Raw genomic sequence first — 21604 nt, forward strand, 5'->3', positions numbered from 1 at the left:
ATTGGAGATTTGGGTTAATTTCCAATTGTTCATGAATCGGTTTTCTGGAGATGATTATTTTTCTTCTCTTGGATGATCTTCTGGTGTCAAAGCAAAAACAAACATTCTCCTCGCTGTTGGCAATCAGAAGTACAAAAAAAGAATCAATATGTTTATTCTTGAATCAACAATCTTTGATTTCTCATCTATTTTTTTGTCCTTGACTGATGCGCTGCTACTGCTTCTACTTGCCTGGGTTCCTGGATGCAGCACGAGCATTTTCTTTTAACCACGTCCAAAAAATAAATCTCCAGTGAGCAGCAATGTGACAAATTGATGTGGATTGGCTCTTGCTTGTCCTTGTTGCTGGTTCATTGGAAGCAGGCCAGGTTTAGGCTGGAGGTTCACACAGTTTCACACGTGCTGAGCTTCAACTTGCCTCTAATTGAGCTTGTCTGTGGTTGGGTCAGTCAGTGCATGTGGGCAGCTGGTGGAAGAGAATGAAAGGAAGAGGAGCAGAAGTGAGCCAGTCGACCTCTTGAGCCTGCTGATCTAATAGTGGCCCCAGTTTGACTTTCCTGCTCTCTCCATGTTCTGGTGAACGGGAAGACAATTGGATAACAGTAGATTAAAGATTGTTTTTTAATGCCAAGGTTTTGTTGGATACATCCAGGAGAGAGAAAGAATGGGGGCGGGGGTGGTGGGGGAATGGGGAGATGTATTTGGAAAATGGAACAAGGAGAAGGATGACGTAAATCTATTTTTGTGTGATAATTTTAAAATTACTTACCATCCTATCTAACTCTTTACTGTTTAGGGTGGCGTGGTTGGCATTGCAGTTAGTGCAAAGCCTTTACAGTGCCAGCAATCCGGACCTGGGTTCGAATTTTGTGCTCCCTGTAAGGAGTTTGTGCGCTCTTCCCGTGTCTGCGTGGTTTTTCCCCAGGGGCTCCAGTTTCTTCCAACCGTTCAAAACGTACCGGGGGTGTGCAGTGCCGAATGTCTAAATTTAAAACTTTAAAAAAAATTACTTGTAAGTTTACAATTTACCATGAATATTTTTGATTCTGAAATCTTATTTTAAAAGTTTTAATAAAACTGCAAGAATGAAGAAATGAGGTGACATCGTTGTTTGAATTGTAAGGGGCCGTGTATTTTCACCTTTTGCTTGTGCCTCCATTTCTGCTTGTGTGCTCATTCCTGGACTGTCTCTGCCTCCCACTCCACCCCAACTCTGTTTAGTTCCATCCTGCCCTCTCCCTTTCTGTGTTTCTGTTATCTTTATAGTTTTAAGCAGCTGTGGAAGCTTGAAGAAAATCACTTGCAGATGTACAGCATTTTAAAAATTGAAGGAAATATATGGGATGTGTACGATCTAATTCTCTCTACACAGTATTGTAGAGTTGAATTCACATAATTTTCTACGTTCATCAGTTAAACGTTTCATTGGATTATGTTGAAGATCTTGCTGGTCTTAACTGAAGAATGTTCTTAACTGAAGAATGAAGTGTCTTGTGTTTTCTTTGGCAGGGATGTTGCATTTGAAGGTGTTTAAAACCCATTTAAAAAAATCCGATTTGTTGTATCCTGATACATTTTGCCTGAATTTATTGTTTTCTGCAAAAAATCTCCAATTTAACCTGCCTTAATATTCTGTTCTTTTTTCTGGTCTGTTTTTGGTCAGCAGTACACAAGCATGTATTGAGACCAGCATAAGCGACAGGATATAACTCGCAGTGAAGAGTTAGCGAAGCAGCAACACTGCAAAGCACTTTTCAAAAGGTGGGTTTTTTCAGGTAAGTCTTGTCTTCCTTCTTTTGAGAACATTTCTGTGGTCTGTTCTTCTGAGGGTTTTGTTGTTGTTTGCTCAGACCCGTTGTTTCTGGGAAGCACATTTTTGCTCTGTGGAATTGTCCAGTGAAACGCTGCAGAAGTTGATTCGGTCCAATATGCCTGAGCTGTCTCTTTGATACTGCTGAATAGATGCCACAAAGGCCTTCTGTGTATCTACACCCCAAATCCAATTTAGTTGAGCACAGAGATTTGCAGGCAATGACTGTTTTGAAATCACAAGGTGCAGCTGTGCAAACAATAATGCTTTGTGGGAGAAGTGCAGCTTTATTGTTGGAAGCAAGGAGCCACTTCACCTAATTGGTGTGGAAACTGATTGCAGTCACTCTCTGGGTATCAAGCATAATTGGTTGTCTGCTGATAAAGCAAAGTTAAAAAAAAAAGAGAAGGGTTTACATCTGTTTGTGTTCCCAGTGCTTTGGAGGTGTTTGAAATCTTGTTCAGTGCTGCTCGAGGCATGCGTCTGGCTGGGTGGCTTGTTTGCGTGGATATTCAAGTGAGAGACTAGGGGCTGGCTTGGTGAGTCCATGGATAGCAAGTCAGCAGATAGAATCATAGTTGAACAACAAAAAAGCAGGCCCATCTTACCCACACCAATCAAAATATCCCACCCACTCTTGTCCTGCCTACCTTTGTTTGGTCCATATCCCTCTAAATCCATGTATCCATCCAATTTTTTTTCTAACTGTTGCAATAGTACCTGCCTAAATCGCTTCCATTGGCAGCCCGTTCCTGACGCTCATCAACTCTGCACGAAAAATGTTATCCGTCAGGTTCTGTTTAAATCTCCTTAAACCTATGACCTCCAGTTATCAATTTCCCCTACTCTGGACAAAAGATTCTGGGTTTACCTTATCTATTCCCCTCATGACTTTGTACACCTCTACAAGATCACCCCTCATCTGCCTGCACACTAAGGAATAAAGACCTCATATGCTCAACATCTCCCTATGGCTCAGGCCCTCCTGAGTCTTGGCAACACTCTCCATAGAACCATCGAACAGTACAGTACAGAAAAAGGACCTTTTAGCCCTTCTAGTTTATGCCAAACTATTATTCTGTTAGTTCAACTGACCTGCACACATTCATTATCCTTCCATACCTTTTCCATCCATATACCTGTCCAAATTTTTCATATTTTTAAATTTTAAAAAAATGTTAAAATTCACCCCTTCTTCTGCCAGCTTTTTTCACACTTCCATCACTCTCTGTGTGAAGAAGTTCCCCTAAATTTCTCCCCTTTCAGCTTTAACCTTTACTCATGCCTTCTGGTTTGTATCCCACCTAACCACACTGGGAGAAAGCCTACTTGCATTTACTCTATCTATACTCATCATTTTGTATACCTCTTTCAAATCTCCTCTCATTCTTCTGTGCTCCAGAGAATAAAGTCCTAACCTGTTTAATCTTTCCCTGTAACTCAGTCCATCAGGTCCCGGCAGCATCCTAGTAAATCTTCTCTGCTCACTGTCAATTTTCTTGATATCGTTCCTGTAATTAAGTGACCAGAATTGCACACAATGTTCCAAATTTGGCCTCACCAATGTCTTGATCAACTTTACCATAACATCCCAACTCTTGTACTCTATAATTTGATTTATGAAGGCCAATATGCCAAAAGCTTTCTTTACAACCCTTTCCACCTGTGACACCACTTTCAGGGGATTGTGTATCTGTATTCCCAGATCCATATGTTCTACCGCACTTCTCAGTGCCCCACCATTTACTGTATGTGTCCTATCTTGGTTTGTCCTTCCAAAGTGCAGCACCTCACACTTATCTGCATGAAATTCTATCGGCCATTTTTGAGCCAATTTTTCTTTGGCTGGCCAGACCCCTTTGCAAGCTTTGAAAGCCTTTTTTATGCTGTCCACTACATCCTTTGTCATCTGAAAAATTGCTGCTCTAATTTACTGCATAATCATCTTGATTATTGATATAAATGACAAACAATTAATTCAGCACTGCTCTTTGAGGCACACCTCTAGTCACAGGCCTCCAGTCAGAGAGGCAATTATTTACTACCACTCACTTGCTTCTCCCACAAAGCCAATGTTGAATCCAGTTTACTACCTTGCCATAAATGCTGAGCGACTGAACCTTATTGACTAGCCTCCCACTTGGGTTCTTGTCAAAGGCCTTACCAAAATTCTTTCCTTCATCCACCTTCGTGGGAATCCCTTCAAAAAACTATGTAAGATTTGTTTAACACGATGTTGACTATTCCTAATCAGCCCCTGACGATCCAACTGCATATCCAATCTCTTGGGATACCTTCCAATTGCTTACCTACTACTGATGTGAGGCTCACCAGCCTTTTAATTTTTTGGGTTTTTTTTTTCAAGCCTTTTTTAACCTATGGAATAATATGAGCTACCTTCTAATCCTCTGGCACTTTACACATGGCTAAGGATATTTTAAATGCATCTGCCAGGGCTCCTGCAATGTCTACACTAGCCTTGTCAGGCCGTAGGGATTTATCCATTTTTATTCACTAGAAGACAGCAAGCACATCTACCTCTTTAATTTGTATAGGTTCCACAACCTTACTGTTTGCCTCATTTCCCTAAATTCTGTTTCAGTTTCCAGAGTAAATACAGAAGCAAAAACAAAAACATTTTAGATCTCCCCTATCATTTTGGCTTCATACAAAGCCGACCACTGATCTTCAAGTGGATCAATTTTGCCCCTTAATATCCTTTTGTTCCTAACAGATCTGTAGAAGCCCTTAGGATTTTCATTCAACTTGTCTGCCACTCTTCTTTTATCCCTCCTGATTTCCTCTTACATTTTTTCCTGGATTTTCTGTACTCCTCAGGTACCTCATCTGCTCCCTGTTGCCCATACCTGCTACAGGCTGCTCTTCTTAACCAGAACCCTGATATCCCTTGAAAACCAAGGTTTGATTATGCATTTTAACTTTGGCTTTAATTCCTACAGGAACATAAAACTCTATCCTCTCAAAATTTCACCTTTTAAAGGCCTTCCACTTACCAAGCACATCCTTGCCTGAAAACAACCTTGCTCAATCCATGCTTTTTGGATCCTTTCTCATTTTCTTGAAATTGGCCTTTCTCCAATTTAGAATCTCAACCCAAGAACTAGATCTATCCTTTTTTTTTGAATACTTTATTTAAAATTTTAAGCCGCATTACATTCAAACATAATAATTCATATACAAAAGAAACAATGTGGTATATACCAAATTCCCCCCTTCCCCCACACCCTCCCATCAACCCCAATACCCCTCCCTCTCCCAGATCTATCTTTATCCATAACTATCTTATAACTAATGACATTGTAAATATTCTCCAGCTTGACATCTTTCCTTAGCACTAACAAAACAGAACACAATACCACAAATGGGGCCAAATGAACCTTTTGTACAACTGCCATATGATCTCCCAACTTTTATAGTCAGTGTCCTGACTGATGAAGGGCAACGTGCAGAAATCTTTTTTTTTGACCACCCTGTCCACCTGTGACACCACTTTTAAGGTATTATGTACCTGAAATCCTGGATCCTTCTGCTCTACAATACTCCCCAGATCCCTACCGTTCACTGTGTAGGTCCTACTCATGTTAGACCTTCTAAATGGCAGCACTTCACATTTCTCTCTATTAAATTCCATGAGTAATTCCTTTGCCAAAGCGATCAAGATCCTGCTGCAATCTTTGGCAACTGTCCTCACTTTCTACAGTTCTTCAGTGTAATGTGCAAATGTGCTAGTCATGACATGAATATTTTCATAATTGATTTCGATGACAAACTGCATTGGGCCCAACATTGAACCCTCTGGCACACCAGTAGGCACAGGCCCATAAAGTTGAAAAACAATTTCCACCATCGCCTTCTGCTTTCTTCCATGAAGCCAATTTTCTATGCATTCTACTATCTTACCTTGGATTCCATGTGATCTAACCTTCCTACTGTGTGGAACCTTTTCAATTGCCTTCCTGAAATCTATATGCACAATGACTTTCAACGTTTTGTCAAGTCTTCAAAAAAACACTCATTCAGATTTGTGATTCATGATCTCCCACTGACAAAACCTTACTGGTTATCCCTAATCATCCCAGCTCCATCCAAGTACATGCATATCAATTTTTAAAAAATTTAAATTTGGATGTAAAGCACGATAAAGGGCCCTTTTGTCCCGTGCTGCCCAATACACCCAAATAACCTACAATCCTGTACGTTTTTGAAAGATGGAGGAAACTGGAGCACCTGGGGAAAATCCACACAGACATGGGGAGAACATACAAACTCCTTATAGACAGCACAGGATTTGAACCCTGGTCACTGGGCTGTAACAGCATTGCACTAATCGTGCCGCCGGACCCCCCCCTGCTTCTCCCTCTGAACTTATCAACTTATCAACCACTCAGTCTCATTGGCTTGCCATCCTCCAGTCTTCTGACACCTCCTCTATACTTAATGGTGAATCCTCAATCTTTGTCAGAGAACCTGCATTTCCTCTCACCTCCCACAAGGATATTTCCCATCTCCTCTGCTCCTTCACAGAGTTGACTGTCGATTTCTTGAGGGGGGGGGGGTCCTTGTTTCCCCCCCCCCCTGTCAGCCTTTTATCTTTAAAGTCTCTTTAGATTATCCTTAATGTTATCTGCCAGAGCTATCTTCTGTCCCTTTTGTTTTGTCCTCTTGGTTTCATTTTTAGCTTGTTCTTCAGTTGCCAAAACCCTTCCAGATGTACAACCTGCTCTGCCCTCCTTGCTGTTGACTATAACCTGAAGTTCCCTCAACACTCAAGCTTCAAGTCATTGACACTTCACCCTCATAGGAATGTGCATGTCCTGGACTCTTGTCAACATACTTTTAAAGACATCCTATTTTCCTAATGTTCCTCTTCCTTCAAACAATCTGTTCCAATCAGCTTGAATTCGTTCTTGTCTGGTACCTTAAATTTTCCTTGCCCCAGTTCCAAATTTTAACTTGTGGTCCTGGCTCCATAATTATCTTGGCCAAATAAAACAGTGGTCACTGGTCCCCAATGGCTCATCCACAAACACTTCATCCACTTGCCATTCCCAATTTCTCAAGATGTGATCTAGTTTTACCCTCTCTCATATGGATATTGCTAGAGGAAACTTTCCTGAACACGTTTGACAAATTCCATCCAAACCTTCCACACTCTGACTTTCTCAGTCAATATTTCACAAGTTAAAAATCCCCTGAAATTATGGCCTTGTTTGATCTACAGCTGGCAGCAATCTCTTGGCATATTTTCTCCTCTAATTCTCATTGACTATTTGGGGGCCAGTAGTACACTCTTAATAAGGTGATCATTCCTTCCTTGTTCCTCAGCTCTAGCCATATAGTCTCACTGGCTTGTCACCCATGGCCATTACTGTAACATCCTCCTTAACCGATAATACCCCAGCTCTGTCTCTCCTGAAGCACTTGGGTGACAGAGTATATAGATATGTTTTTGGGAGATAAATTGGGAAAGGTTTGTTAGTGTAGGTCACATACAAACACTTTAAAACAGATCTTATTTAAAATACTGGAGCTCTGCCCCATGCTAGACATATCAGCTCCACAGCTTTTGCAAGAATTTGAAGAGTGCTCAAGGGACATCACTGACGGATTGTTGTTTACAAAAGGCAACAGATGAAAGATCTTGTTGGAGCCGAAAATTGTCTGGAAGAGAACTTGTTCTAAGAAGGTCATGTGATTTTGAAAGCAGAGATGCTCTCTCTTAGAGAGAGAGAGAGAGAGAGATATACACAGATCACTTGTAGTGTTACAGCCAGCAGAAATAGCTGGGACTGGAACAGGATAAGCTGGCAAGCTTGTGGAAAGCCTTTTGGAAGACAGCTAGTTAAAGCCCTTGTGGTTCATGCAAGAGGAGAGGTCTGGATGTCTAATGTTTCACTTGGAATAAGAGAAACAAAAAATAACTCTGTGGTGACTTGAAAGAAAAAGGTTATCATCTGGAAAACCCTGATGAGGCAAGTTTCTCTGGCAAGACACTGAAATGACTGATGGAAGTAAATGTACAACAAATCTCTCTCTCTGAAAACCAACAAGAACCTTCCTGAGCTGTAACCATTTACCTTTCAAGCACCAAGCCTGGTGAACTTTATACATGTTAAATTCTGTGCACAGTATAAGAATTGCCTGCAACCAGCGAACTTGGAGGGATGAGAATTGAGATTGGACTGTGAACGAAAGAACTTTCTGAAGTTACACACACATACACCTGCGCTTTGAATTAGAAAGGGATTAAGTTAGGTTAAATAAGTTAATAGTGATAAGTTAAAGATTGATTCTATTTTCATGTCTAAAGATAATTCAAAGCAACTTTTGTTTAAGTAGCCATTTGTCTTGGTGAATATTGCTGCTGGGTTTATGGGTCCTCTGGGCTCGTAACACCTGTACCTGAGAATGTTGAGATACCAGATTTGCTGCTATCTCAAGGAGGTTTCTGTAATGATTACAACATCCAGTAACATACGCTGTACGTGCCCTAAATTAATCTGCCTTCTCTCTGTGCAAATGAAACCAATTGTCCTTCCTCTCTACCTGCCTTTCCCCTCCTCCTAAGCTTTCTCTCATCACCCTCTTTACCAATTTCCTGCCTTCACATGCCTCTGTCCTGCTTAAGATCCCACCCCCTGCCAATCTAGTTTAAACCTTTGCACCTAGCACCAGCAAGCCTGCCAGGATGTTGTTCCCTATCTGGTTCAAGTGAACAAGACGCCTCTCCCCCAGAAGAGATCCCAATCCATATTTCTGAATCCCTGAACTAGGATTGTAGCCACAAATTTATTTAGCCAATCTTCCTATTTCTGAGCTCTGGAGCCCATGGGACGAGCAATAAACAGAGATCACTACCCTTGATGTCCTGCTTCTTAATTTCTTACATAACTGCCTGGACTCTTTGTTGAGGACCTCATACCTCCGTCTCCCTATGTCGTTTGTGCCATGATCTCTGGCTTGAGAATGAGGGTTGAGTGTAATTTCACCCCACAGCACTTTTTCAGTTTCTCTTTTTCTGTGTTACCATTGAATGTGTTTCCATCATTCTTTCAGTCAGTGCATTCTGGATTGCAACAGTTACCCGTAAAGGAAACGTATTTTTGTCACCTTGGTTTTTTTTTATCAATTCCCTTTAATTTAAGCCAACTTCCACCCAATGCAATAAGATACCTCTTTCATTTCACACTGCAATGATTTGAAGGTGAAATTTTGAAAATTTAATTCAGCAATCAAAGAGCCCAGTAATTGTTCACAATTTGGGAATGCTGTGTACTTTGCAGTTGGCACTGGAGTGGAATTATTCAAGATTTTGATTTCTTTCTCCTACTGGAACAGAAGCAGACAGGAATTCCAGAATCACTGATGAGCAGATTATGGACATTTCCACTTTGCTTCAATAAAAGCTAAGGCCAATAGTTTAAAAAAAATCCGGAAAACAGTAAAACCACTGGTATCCAGCACCTATGGGGACTGGTAGATGCCGGGTAAGTGAGTTTTCTGCTTGCTTGAGACTCACTCTTAGAATACCTAATAAACCTGTATTAAGAATAAACACTATAAGGAAAACATACCACTGTACTTGCACTGAGCAAACTTCACTTGCATGAATATATAAACCTTAAAGCATTTCACTTTATTTTCTTTAAAATTCATTGAAAACATTTATCTGTCGCTGCATCTGCTGCCTGTAAGATGAACAATAACATCATAATTAACTCCCCTTCCCACAAGTTTACAGATAAAGCCTCTGACCAAGGTAACTCTATCTAAATAAGAGGCTTATTTAAGAGATCACCCCAAATGCGACATCAACCAGTTCTTCATCCTGGGTGACCCCATTTTATTCAAGCATAACTTTATTCAAACAACTGATACGAGCAAAGCACTTACCAAGGCACTCCACTGGCTGAATATTTGTTCCCATCTTCACCAAAAATTTATGTGTTACTTCAGAGAACTTTTACTGTTACAATTTTAAACTTTTACATTTTGAATTATTCTTGCTTATTTTAGCCTTTGACATATTTATTTTTCTCAATGTTTCTCAATGTTCTCAATGTTTTGCCGGTTGCTCGAATTCTGGATAACAGTGGTTTTACTGTATATTGGTTGTCTTATTGTTGCAAGGATGCCTCTTGAAGGTGAAAGAATTTGTGTATTGTGTGAGGAATAGGAATTATTTTAAAAAGGTCACCTATTTTAAAAAGGCTCTGATAGCTCAGTGGTTAGAGCACAGGACTTGTAATCCAGGGGTCATGAGCTCTTATGTCGCTGGAGCCTCATTTGAGAGGGGCGCTTGACAAAGTGGCGACTCTGTCTTCCTTACGATAGACAAGATTGAAGAATTTCACGTATGCTCCCTTCAAAATGTAGTATTACGTGACAATAATGGAACCTTTAATCACTTGGAAATGCAGGTTCACAAAGAACCATTTGCTGTACTCCTTTCTCACTCGTGAGCCCTATTCTCTGCACTCCATTTTCCCTTGACTGGTTCATCAGAAAATTTATTGTAATACTGTGTAACATCTTTATTGAAATAATCCAGTAATCCAGAAAATACTCCAATCAGGTATAATCAAGATCCTGCCCTTGACTGCAGCATCTGTTTAACTCCATGCCAAATGAATGATTGCTGGTAAAATCTTTAACTGGTAGACCTCATCAAACAGCTACAGTGGTAATTGGCTTACTAAACTTACCTTTTTTTTCCTCAGGATTTGGTAGCCTTCGATATTTTGCATTATTTGCTGAAGTCTGGGACAGTCGTTTTCAAAAGGTGCTGAGAAATGTATTGATGAATTACCCAATACATTGTGGATTGAAGTGCAGGAAAGCTTTGTTAGGTAGCACAGCTCAATTCTACCACAAATGAAAACCGAATTCTAAAGGAACCAGAATTGAACTTACAAAAACTTGGGTCACTGAATGATCTTGGATGTTTAATATGTCTGGAGTGAAAATATGCCTTCTAATGACAATGAGGAAGTCCTTGTAGAGCATATTACATTGGAGAACACATTTTTTCCCCCAAAAGATTTGCTTCCTGAAATAAAAATAGGGATATGGTAGCCATCTTTAAACCAAGCACAAAGATCACTTCAGATTTGCTCTACTCTATAGGGCATTGGAGAAACATTAAATTAACTTTTTATTGAATTCTTAATCGCACAGTGATGCTGAACCATTGCACAAGTTCAACTGACCTAAAAATATTTTGCCCGTGATTTTCGTTTGTAATCGGTATCTGATGCCTCTCATGTCAGTGTCCAACAATAGTCTGCCAGCATTGATGGATTCCATCTGCCCTTGATACAGCTTTTCCATGGTTGCTATGCCGTGGTGAAAACTTTCACCATGTTCATCACTGACTGCACTTGGATCAGCAGGGAAAAAGTGCGAATGCAGAAGATGAATTTTCAATGACATGTTTGCACTTCTTGGTTTTGTATGTTTGAAGTCGACTTAAAATAGGACAGAAAAAATCATAAAAATTGGTTATATTTTAAAAAAAAGGTACAAGTGTTCAGGAAGCAAAATCTTTGTTGCCCAGTGTTTTTAACAAGGTATGGACATTGAAGAGTTCTTTCTTTCATATTTTAATGTGGCTCATTTAAATCAAATAGTGAGTAAATTTGATTTTGTAGTGGTATAAAGTGTGTGATTGTGAATCGGTTCTCTTTATTTCACTGAAATGTGCTTAAAATGGACTGCCAATTGAATATGACGTACAGTATTTTACACCTTTTCCAGTCAAATCTACCCCTAGTATATCTGAAGTTCAGTGTGGGAAACATTTAATGTAAATTAATCCTTCCACAATCCATCATCTTTGCAAAATTGCTCTGTCTATATCATGTCCTGATGCCCTGTTGGTTGAATAATGCAGCATCTTAAGATTGAGAGATCTGAAACAAAATACAGTGGAATTTGTTTGCTGTATTTGTGGGCAGGCTAAATTTAAATAATGTAGCTCTAATTATTGTAGAATCTTGCATTTGTACTCCCTTTCTCCAGCACCAACCAATTACTGTATTGGATGGCATATAAGACTCTCCACCCCATTTCATCAGGAAATATTAATAATTAATGTATTTATGGGTAAGCAGAATGGTTTTTAATTCCTTTCTCACTCACTTTGCTGTGCGGCTTTTCCTCGGCAGACAGCCCAGCCCCAGGGACTGACAGCCCACAGGTGTTGGTGATGTCGCCAAGCGGTTTCCTCTTTCACCTCTTACACTGCTTGTGGGGGCTGGCATTGTTGGCCTCCTCACCGGGAGAAGTGAGTGGTGGCAGTGGTTCCAGAAAGCAAGGGCCACCCAGGGGAAGTGGCCTGCGAAGCTCTGGGCCCGCTTCCTGGACAGCAGCAGCACCTCCACAGTCTTCTTGAAGCTGGGCGAGTAGCCGGCTACCTGCTCAGTGGGCATCGTGGCAATACTGGGTGGACAGTGTGGGGGGGGGGGGGGAAATCCTTCCCTCCTTGATACCATGGTCAGGTGGCAATACCAAGCAAACAACAGGGGATCCCTCCCTCCCTGATACTGAGCACGTGGCGAGAGTGATCTCTGTCTGCATTACTCACCATGATCACCCTAATTTCAACTTTGCATTTAAAACCCGGGGGATATTTTTGAGCCAGTTTGTGAGGATAAATAAAGTTGGTCTTGTATGTCATCAGACGTGGTATGTTATGTTGTAAAAATGCTGAAGTAAAGCTCCCATTTGTTTAATTAATAAACTAAATGATAATGGTTTCTCCCGAGTGTGATAGCAGCAAATCAATTGAATTATACTTTACAGGATTTACCACCTTCATTTTCTTGTTTAATTTTTTTTAAGGTCATTCCTTGTATCCTGAGAATAATGTAATTTGCATCCCTTCCATGGAAGTATTTTTTACCAGTCCTTTCTGGGATACTAGAATGGTTCATTCAGTAGCTTTCATTTGGGTAATATTTCTTCAACCAAACCAGAATATCTTTCCAAAAAAACCCCAATTTTTTTCTCATTCTTTCTCCAGTGAACTAAGTTCCTGTCCAGTTCCTCATCTTTGCAAAATAGCATGCATTAGGTCTGGCAAAGTCTTGGCCTTATTATCTTGATGGATTAAAATTTGTTAATACACAGAAGTACTGGAAGGTCCCCACAGTGTACATTGGAGACAAAGATATATAACCAGCGTTTTGGGTCTGAGGCCTTCAGCAAGGTAAAACCTGTTTATGTTGACTCAGACTTCAGTTCGTGACAGGCGCATAGACCAATGCCATCAACAAATTTGCCAGTGACACCAGGGTTGTCGACAGAATCACAGAAGACAATGAAGTGGCGTACATGAGGGAGGTGGATCACCTGGTTGAATGGTATCAAAACAACCACCTTGCACTCAACGTCAGCAAAACTCAAGAACTGATTGTGGACTTCAGTAAAGGGAAACCAGGAGAACACAAACCAGTCCTTGTCGAGGGGTCAGCAGTGGAGAAGGTAAAGAACTTTAAATTTCTGGGTGTCATAGTCTCTGAAGATCTAACTTGGAGCCTTCACGTTGATGCAATCACGAAGAAGGCACACCAGTGGCTGCATTTTGTAAGGAGATTTGGTATGTACCATGAGAGCATTCTGACTGCTTGCAACACTGTCTGGTATGGAGGTGCCATTGTACAGGACAGGGAAAAGCTATGGAGAGTTGTGAACTCAACCAGCGCTATCATTGGTATTAGTCTTCACTCCATTGAGGACATCTACAAGGAGCAGTGTCGGAAGAAAGTAGCTATCCTCAAGTACCATCACCACCCAGGTCAAGGCCTCTTCTCACACCTACCATCAGGAAGGAGGCACAGGAGCCAGAAGTTGAACATCCAACATTACGAAAACAGCTTCTTCCCTTCTACTGTCATATTTCTGACTGGACAATGAACCACAGACACTACCTCATTTTTTTCCTGTCATGTTAGCTTAAATAATTTAGTAATACTGCAGGTTGATTAAAGAGGAAATATTGCAACTGAGCGATGTGGGGTCAAGGAATTCTTAATATTCCTTGCCCCCACATGCTGAGAAAAGTTGCATGGTCTGTTAGTGGGCTGGGGGTGGAAGAGGGAAAGGGATGCAGCGGAGAGACCAGAGGAAGTTTGAGATGTGTATTCCAGTGGACAGGACTTGGAGCGAGAATGTGCAAGAGTGGGACAGAACGAGGAGGTTAGAGGTATAAGTGGAGTGGCAAATTTGTGTGTGGGTTCGAATAAGAGTGGGGAGTTGAGGCATTGGTTTCAAAAGACTGAGGTGGTGGTGCAGGAATTGAGGCAAGATAGCCCGATAGAGAAACAAGGGAATTTGTCAAGAAGGCACAGATAAGCGCAGATTGTCTTGTTTTCCTTTTTGTATTTCATAGGCAGTGGAAATGGCAGGCAGGGCAGAGACATGCTCCTCTTGCTTTATGTGGATAGTCAAGGAAGCCGACAGTGTCCCTGGTGACTTCATCTATTGAACTGCATTTCTGAAGCTCCTTACAGACTGTGTAAGGGAACTGAAGTTGGATGCACTCTGGATTATTCAGGAGGCAGAGGGGGTAAAAGACAGGAATTGCAGGGCCACAATCACATCAAGGAGGCAGGAGGAGAATGGCTCGGTTACTTTTGTAGGGGGGAGGAACAGGCAGTTAGTGCTAGGTACCCCTGTAGCTGTTCCCCTCAATAATGTGCACCGTTTTGGATCCCTTTGAGGGAGATGGCTTACCAGGATAAGCCACGGTGGCCTGATCTCTGGCAAGGCCTTGTGACTGAGAGGGAAGAAGAGGCAAGCTCTAGTGATAGGGGATTCATTAGTGAGGGAACAAATAGGTGGTTCTATGGAAGAAATCGAGAGTCCTGGATGTTATGTTGCTTCCTAGATGTCAGGGTTTGGGATGTTTCAGATGGAGTTCACGGCATTTTCAAGAGAGAACGTGAGCAGCCAGATGTCTTCGTCCATGTGGGGACCAATGACGTAGGTTGGAAGGGTGGTGAGATCCTGCAAAGAGAGTGCAGGAGTTGAAGGATAGGACCTCCATGGTTTCCAGGATTGTTACCTGTACTATGTGCTAGTGAGGTTAGAAGTAGGAGGGTAATGAGCTTGATACGTGGCTAAAGAGAGAGCACAGGAGAGAAGGATTTAGATTTCCGGGGAGGTGGGGACTGTATAAGTGGCAGGGTTTGCATCTGAAACTGCAGAAGGATTAACATCCTTGTCAGGTGTTGGATGTTGTAGTAAGTGCCCTAAATTCTGATGGGGTGATAGGTGAGGATGAGGGGGGTTTCTATGCACTGACCCCATCCTGACCACCCACAGATTGGGGGTACACCTTATTTTCCATCTAGGGACTCTCCAGATGGCATTAATATCGACTTCTCTGCTTTCTGCTAACCAGCTGGCCTTCTCTTTCCCATTCCCCCTTTCCAGTTCTCCCCTCCCTTCCCCCTCTACCCATCCAGCCCTCTCATTGCTGCTGTCCCCTCCCTTCACCTATATTCTCCAGCTTTTGCCACACCTCCCTTTCCCCACTCCCCCCCTCAAAGAAATCTTTTGTTGAGCATTATTTCATACCTTGATGAAGGGCCCAAGCCTGAAATATCAGTTATGTATTTTTACCTCTGCTATATAAAGGACACTGTTTGACCAGCTGAGTTTCTCCAGCATTTTGTGTTTTTACTTCAAACACGGTGTCCACAGATTTTTGTGATTTACTTCCAACTAGCTCTTATCCTGGTAAAAATTGCGAGAGAAAGGATTAATCACCCATTTGCTAAAATGCAGATTTAACACACCTGCACATTAATGTCAGCGCTGGCAATGAAAGGAACGATTAATGTCTATTTCTAACTTTTTATTCTGCTTCTACTGTAACCCTTCAGTTGGGACTTTCATCTGCATATTTGCTGGGGGAAATACAATTTGGATGAGCAATGGAGAGAATGAATTCCTGGAATGTATGCATGATGGATTTCTGGATCTGTTTGCTGAGGAACAGTTTTCTGAAACAAAAGAAGGGTTAATAAATAGTCTGTTTTTTTTAAAAAAAAGTCCAAGGAAAAGGTGACTACAAAACAATAGCATTTTGCATTTAGTTGTAACATGATGCAGTTTCGCTTTCAAGAAGATTTTTCAATGTGAATTTTTCAGTTGCCTGTGAAAAAGGCAAATGGCATGTTGGGCTTAATAAAAAGGGGAATAGAATATAGGAGAAGAGATGTCCTGCAGTTGTACAGGGCCCTGGTGAGACCACACCTGGAGTATTGTGTCCAGTTCTGGTCTCCTAATTTGAGGAGGGACATTCTCCCTATTGAGGGAGTGCAGCGTAGATTCACAAGATTAGTTCCTGGGATGGCGGGATTGACGCATGCCAAAAGGTTGAATAAACTGGAGGCTATATATGTTGGAATTAGAAGGATGAGGGGAGATATGATTGATAAGATTAATATATAAAGATTATTAAGGGAATGGACACAATAGAAACTGATTACATGTTCCCGATGTTGGGGGGGACTAGGACTAGAGGACATTGTATACAGGAAAGGCCCTTTAGGACAGAGATGAGAATTTTTTTTACCCAGAGAGTTGTTGGTCTATGAAATGCTTTGCCGCAGAGGGTGCTAGAGGTGGGTTCTCTGGATAAGTTCAAGAGGGAGTTAGATAAGATTCTCGTGGACAGGGGAATTAAGGGTTATGGGGAGAAGGCAGGGACAGGGCACTAATAGTAGAAGATCAGCCATGATTTAAATGAATAGTGGTGCTGGCTCAATGGGCCCAATGGCCTACTCCAGCATCTATTGTTAATTGAATCCAAGGGTCAGGTTGGCTGTGGTAGATTAGAAAACCACATTTTTAGGCTATGTCATTGGAAAGGTAATGAATAGCCAGTGTTTGAAGTTATAAATGTGTGTTGGCCACAAATGTGGTGGGTCCCAGGGGAAAAATAGATACAACTGTTGGAGATGTAACAGGAGAAATTAAAGGTAATACAGTAGGTTTCCCCATATTCGAAAAGCTTGGGACCGAATGTTTTTCGGTTAACTGGGTTTTTTGGAAAACAGACCAGTAGCATCAGCAGAATACTTGTATCTGCAGTCGAACAACAACAATAAACAACGAAAGACTTCATGCTGAAATAATGTTTAATTCTCTTTTTTGAATTTTTATTTACAATCAACAATAGTGTATATCACATTGTTACAAATAATTGAATATATGTTGAATGATATAAAGAGTAAAGAAAAACTACAAAATGAAAACCCATCTAAGCCTCCTCCCAACCCTCGTCCCCTACCTACCCCCACTAAAAACTATACTTAAAAAAAACTAAATTGCTAAAATATTTTAATAAACATAGATATATATTAAATTGGATTGCTTTAGGAAACACTCAAAGATCCCAAAAGCATTTCACAACAGAACATAATTTATTAAGGGGACTTCATGGGTCTGGAGCATTCAAAGGAATTATTTATAAATTCAAACCTAATGTTTGAGCATATGGGCTCCAAATCTGTAAAAATAGAGAACGTTTACCTCTCAAATGGTACGTAATTTAATTCTTACCTAAAAACAAGGCGATGTCTGCTTACAAAATAAGATAAATGCAGCAACAAACACTAGAAATTCTCAAAATGGCATTAACAGCACATCAGAGCCCCACATGAGCACATGGGGTGAAATTTTTTTTCCAACTTGTGATGTCATGTCACTGCCGATTTAATTTAAAATAAAGTTTGGATAATTGAACCGAATTTTGGATATGGGGAAATGTACTGTATTAAATCTATTATACATGCATACAGTGCTACACCTAAACAACACTCAATCAGACTCATTTAAGTACTCATTGAACATTATTTATTACTGATTTGCTGGTTTGCTTTTCTGATTTTTAAAAAAATTCTGTATTTGCGCCATCAGTTTGTTTACATTTCTTTTGTTGTATCCATATTTCGTCTCGAGTAAAGTTTACAGTTGCTGATCGGTAGAAATTTTGCCTGGCCCGCAGGAGAAAGAATCTCAGGGTTGTATGTGATGTCATATATGTAACCTGACAATAAATTTGAACTTTGACCTTGATCGATTGCTAGGAAAATTGATGCCTGAACACAAATGCTGGAAGCGCTCAGCAAGTCAGATAGCCTCTGTTGTGAGAGAAATAGTTAATGCTTCATATTAAACATGGCATCCTCTCTGAAGGATCATAAGAAAAGCAGCAAACATAGAAGTACTGTCGAGTTTAATCCTTACTTCCTTTATTACCATCCAGACATTCATTTAATTCCATCTGTGGTTATTCTGGTGTCTCTAAATCCTTTCCAATGCAAGTTATCTTTCCTTTCTCTTGTAGCTGAACAAGCATTTTCTTGCAGTTTAATAGAACACTATTTTATACTCTCTGCCTCTATTTCTAAAGGCCCCAGATTCTCTCTCCTTTTCAGTGGGCCACTCTCCCAGTTGCACGTCTTAAGGAGTATATGCACATTATTCCCTTCTGTTCTTGAAATTTCTTTGGAACTGTGTATTTTTATATTTCATTGTCTCTTACTTGTTCTTCAAACCTGAATGATTACCCTGTCTGTGAAATGCCCTCTTAAAGTTTATCACTGTTTTTGGTTTTTAACAATTATTGAAACCACTCTCATGAGGATGATTAGGTCAACACATTTTTGATTGAGCTGTATGCAGAGTGTAAGAGATAATCTAATTTGGTGCTCTGGTCTCCTAAGGAATGAGCCTGTCTACTTGCTGTGCCATTGTGTTTTCTTCAAAGGTTTAGATGAATGGAGTCGTGGCCCAATGAAAGATACTAATAGATGCCATTAGTGAAGGGACCAAACTGTTTTTAGTTGATTGGGGTTATGCTCCCACTAGAAAATTTGTCAGTGTGTTGGCAATTCAGATTGTTTCTTCAAGTCAATGTTGGATTTCTATTGTTAGTAGTGTATTGAAAGTGATTATCATTAAATTTGTTTTATCAAAAAAAATGGAAGTAATATATTATAAAGATATAACATGTTTGCCCAACCAAACTCTGGAGAAGTTTACCATCCATAAAAACAAATCATTCCAATTCTGTTTTCTCATCCTGTTCTTTTTTTCATTTATTGAATCTTGAAACTTGGTGTTGTTGAGCCCAGAGGACCCCAAAACCCAGCAGCAATAGATATTCACCAAGACAAATGGTCACTTAAACAAAAGTTGCTTTTAATTATCTTTAAACATGAAAATAGAATCCTACTTTAACTTATTACTATTGACTTACTTCACCCCCTTCCAATTCTAAGCGCACGTGTATGTGTAAGTTCAGAAAAGTTCTTTGGTTCACAATCCAATCTCACTTCTCCAAGTTTACTGGTTGCAGGCAATTTTTATACTGTACACGGAATTTAACATTCATAAAGATCACCAGGCTTTGGTACTTGAAAGGCAAATGGTTACCGCTCAGGAAGGTTCTTGTTGATTTTCAGAGAGAGATTTGTTGTTCCAGGACATCCACAATTGATGTGCTTCCATCAGCCACCTCAGTGTCTTGCTGACGAAACTTGCCCCTTCAAGATTCTTCAGATGATAACCTCTTTCTTTCAGGTCACTTTTTGTTTCACTTATTCCAAGTGAAACATTAGTCAGCCAGTCCTCTCCTCTTGCCTGAACCACAATGGCTTTGACCAGGCCATCTTCCAATTGGGGCTTTCCTCTTCTCTCTCCCACCCCCCCCCCCCCCAACCCTGTTTGACTCTCTCTGCTTATAAAACCACATGGCCCTCTTAGAACATCTCCAGACAATCTGTGGCTCCAGCTCCAGCAAGATCTTTAATCTGTTGCCTTTTTTAAACAACAATCCATTAGACTCTTGAACACTCTTCAAAGCTCTTGCATAAGCTCCGAGGCCACGATATGTCTAGCATTAGCAGAGCTCCAATATTTCAAATAAGATTTGTTTTAAATTGTTTGTATATAACCTACTCTAACAAACCTTTCCCAATTTATCTCCCAAAAAATATCTATATTCTCTGTTACAGTGTAAACTCTACCTTGAAACCCTTGGATAATTCAATCATCTCCTAAATGTGTATGTTGATCCTACTCTATCATTGAATACTTGTAATCTGGTTTTTGTGACCCCCCCCTCCCCCATTCCAAATCCTTCAACTGCTGAGTACAGTGACCTTTAATTTTAAATTCAAATTTTAGACATACATACAGCATGGTAACAGGCCCTTTTGGCCCATGAGTCCCTGCCGCCCAATTACACCTAATTGACTTAAAAGCCCCAGTACGTTTTGAACGGTGGGAGGAAACTGGAGCCCCTGGGGAAAACCCACACAGACACTGGAAGAAAGAACAAACTCCTTACAGACAGCACAGGATTTGAACCCTGGACCCGATTGCTGGCGCTCTGACAGTGTTACGGTTACCAAAATACTAACTGTGCCACTCTTCTACATCTTCTTGAATTTAATTGCTTCGATTATGTGCAGTTTTCTAATATAGTGAAATCTTTGATGTCCAGAATTCAAGCAACAGGCAACCCCAAACACTGGCAAAAAAAAGTAAATAAATAAATTGAAATAAATAAGAATAAATTAAAAAAAATATAAGTTTAAAATTGTAAAAGTTCTCTGAAGGAACATAACCCCTGATGAAGCAAACATTCAGCCAGCAGTTTCCTGGTTGTGCCCCGCCTGCAGCAGCTGTTTGAATAAAGTTTCAATAAAGTTGTTTGAATAAAATGGTGACACCCAGGATGAAGAGCCGGCCAATGCCACTGTGGAAACTCTCCCAAAGTGTCTCCCTATCCCTGCCTAGTAAGAGTCTTTATTAGTAAGGCTTTATCTGCCAGCCTGTGGAGGGGTTGAATTATGACGGTGGCTTGGTTAGCACTCCAGTAACTGGGGTTTGAAATTAAAGTTACACAAATTACCTGATTTAAAGTGAATTTTACATAATTAAGGACTACAATGCTGGTTTTTTTTTTTGCAAATGACTTTACACTTGGCACTATCTTGCCTTGTAAACTGCTTATTCTTAATTCAGGTGTATTAGTTAAGCATTGTAAAAATGTGTTTCAGGCAACTGGAAAATTTGCATATCCAGCAAATGTAATCCCTGATGCTGGGGATTATACTGTAAAATGGGTATTTCAAGTTTTAATATTTTTATTTTCTTATTGGTATCTGCAGCTTATGAATCTGTTGTATGGATTTTTTTAAAGACTTGTTATTCTCCCAAAGGCTGAAGCAGAAGCAGGTTTTTGTTTGTAGCCATTGTTACTAATAGACTGATTCTCTTGATTGAGGGAAGCATCATGGCAGTCAGCGTCCCAGTAAATATCACTATCTTCAGAAGACGAGAGGGCTAATTTATGTGGATTTTCATTTTAAATCAGGCTGGTTTTAAACTAAAGTGAATTTGATTTTTTTTTAATCTGCTTGGTGCAGAGAATGAATGGAATGGGCATACTTGTGTGAGGCTCAGTTATTACATCTGTAGTGCCTTCTGTTGTAAGGTGATACAGTTTCTTGGCTTGTAGAGTTGTTGCCTCACAATCCCAATAACAATGCCGATCTTTAGTTCTGTCTGTGTGGAGCTTGCACCATCTCCCTCTGACTTGGTGTGAATCCTGGAATGCTCTGTTTTCCTTCCCACACCCCAAAGGCTTGAATGGTCAAATAATTGACCACATGTTAAATATTGAAAGGAAAAAATAAGAAAGAAATAGGAAGGTTACTTCTGCTGGTGTGAATATAGAACTAGGAGACA

General features: G+C 40.4%; 1 protein-coding gene across 1 annotated transcript in view; it reads left to right on the forward strand.

The window, feature by feature from the left end:
* The first annotated feature begins 1732 nt into the window (after window positions 1-1732).
* The window catches only part of atg10 (ATG10 autophagy related 10 homolog (S. cerevisiae)), a 218221-nt gene continuing 198349 nt past the window's right edge, over window positions 1733-21604 (forward strand). The window contains exons 1-2 of the mRNA XM_069936411.1: window positions 1733-1761; window positions 10552-10613. The gene's annotated coding sequence lies outside the window, so the exon portion shown is untranslated. The remainder of the gene's footprint in view (window positions 1762-10551; window positions 10614-21604) is intronic.

Source organism: Narcine bancroftii, chromosome 1 (genome assembly GCF_036971445.1).
Source record: "Narcine bancroftii isolate sNarBan1 chromosome 1, sNarBan1.hap1, whole genome shotgun sequence".
In the NCBI taxonomy this organism is placed as follows: domain Eukaryota; kingdom Metazoa; phylum Chordata; class Chondrichthyes; order Torpediniformes; family Narcinidae; genus Narcine; species Narcine bancroftii.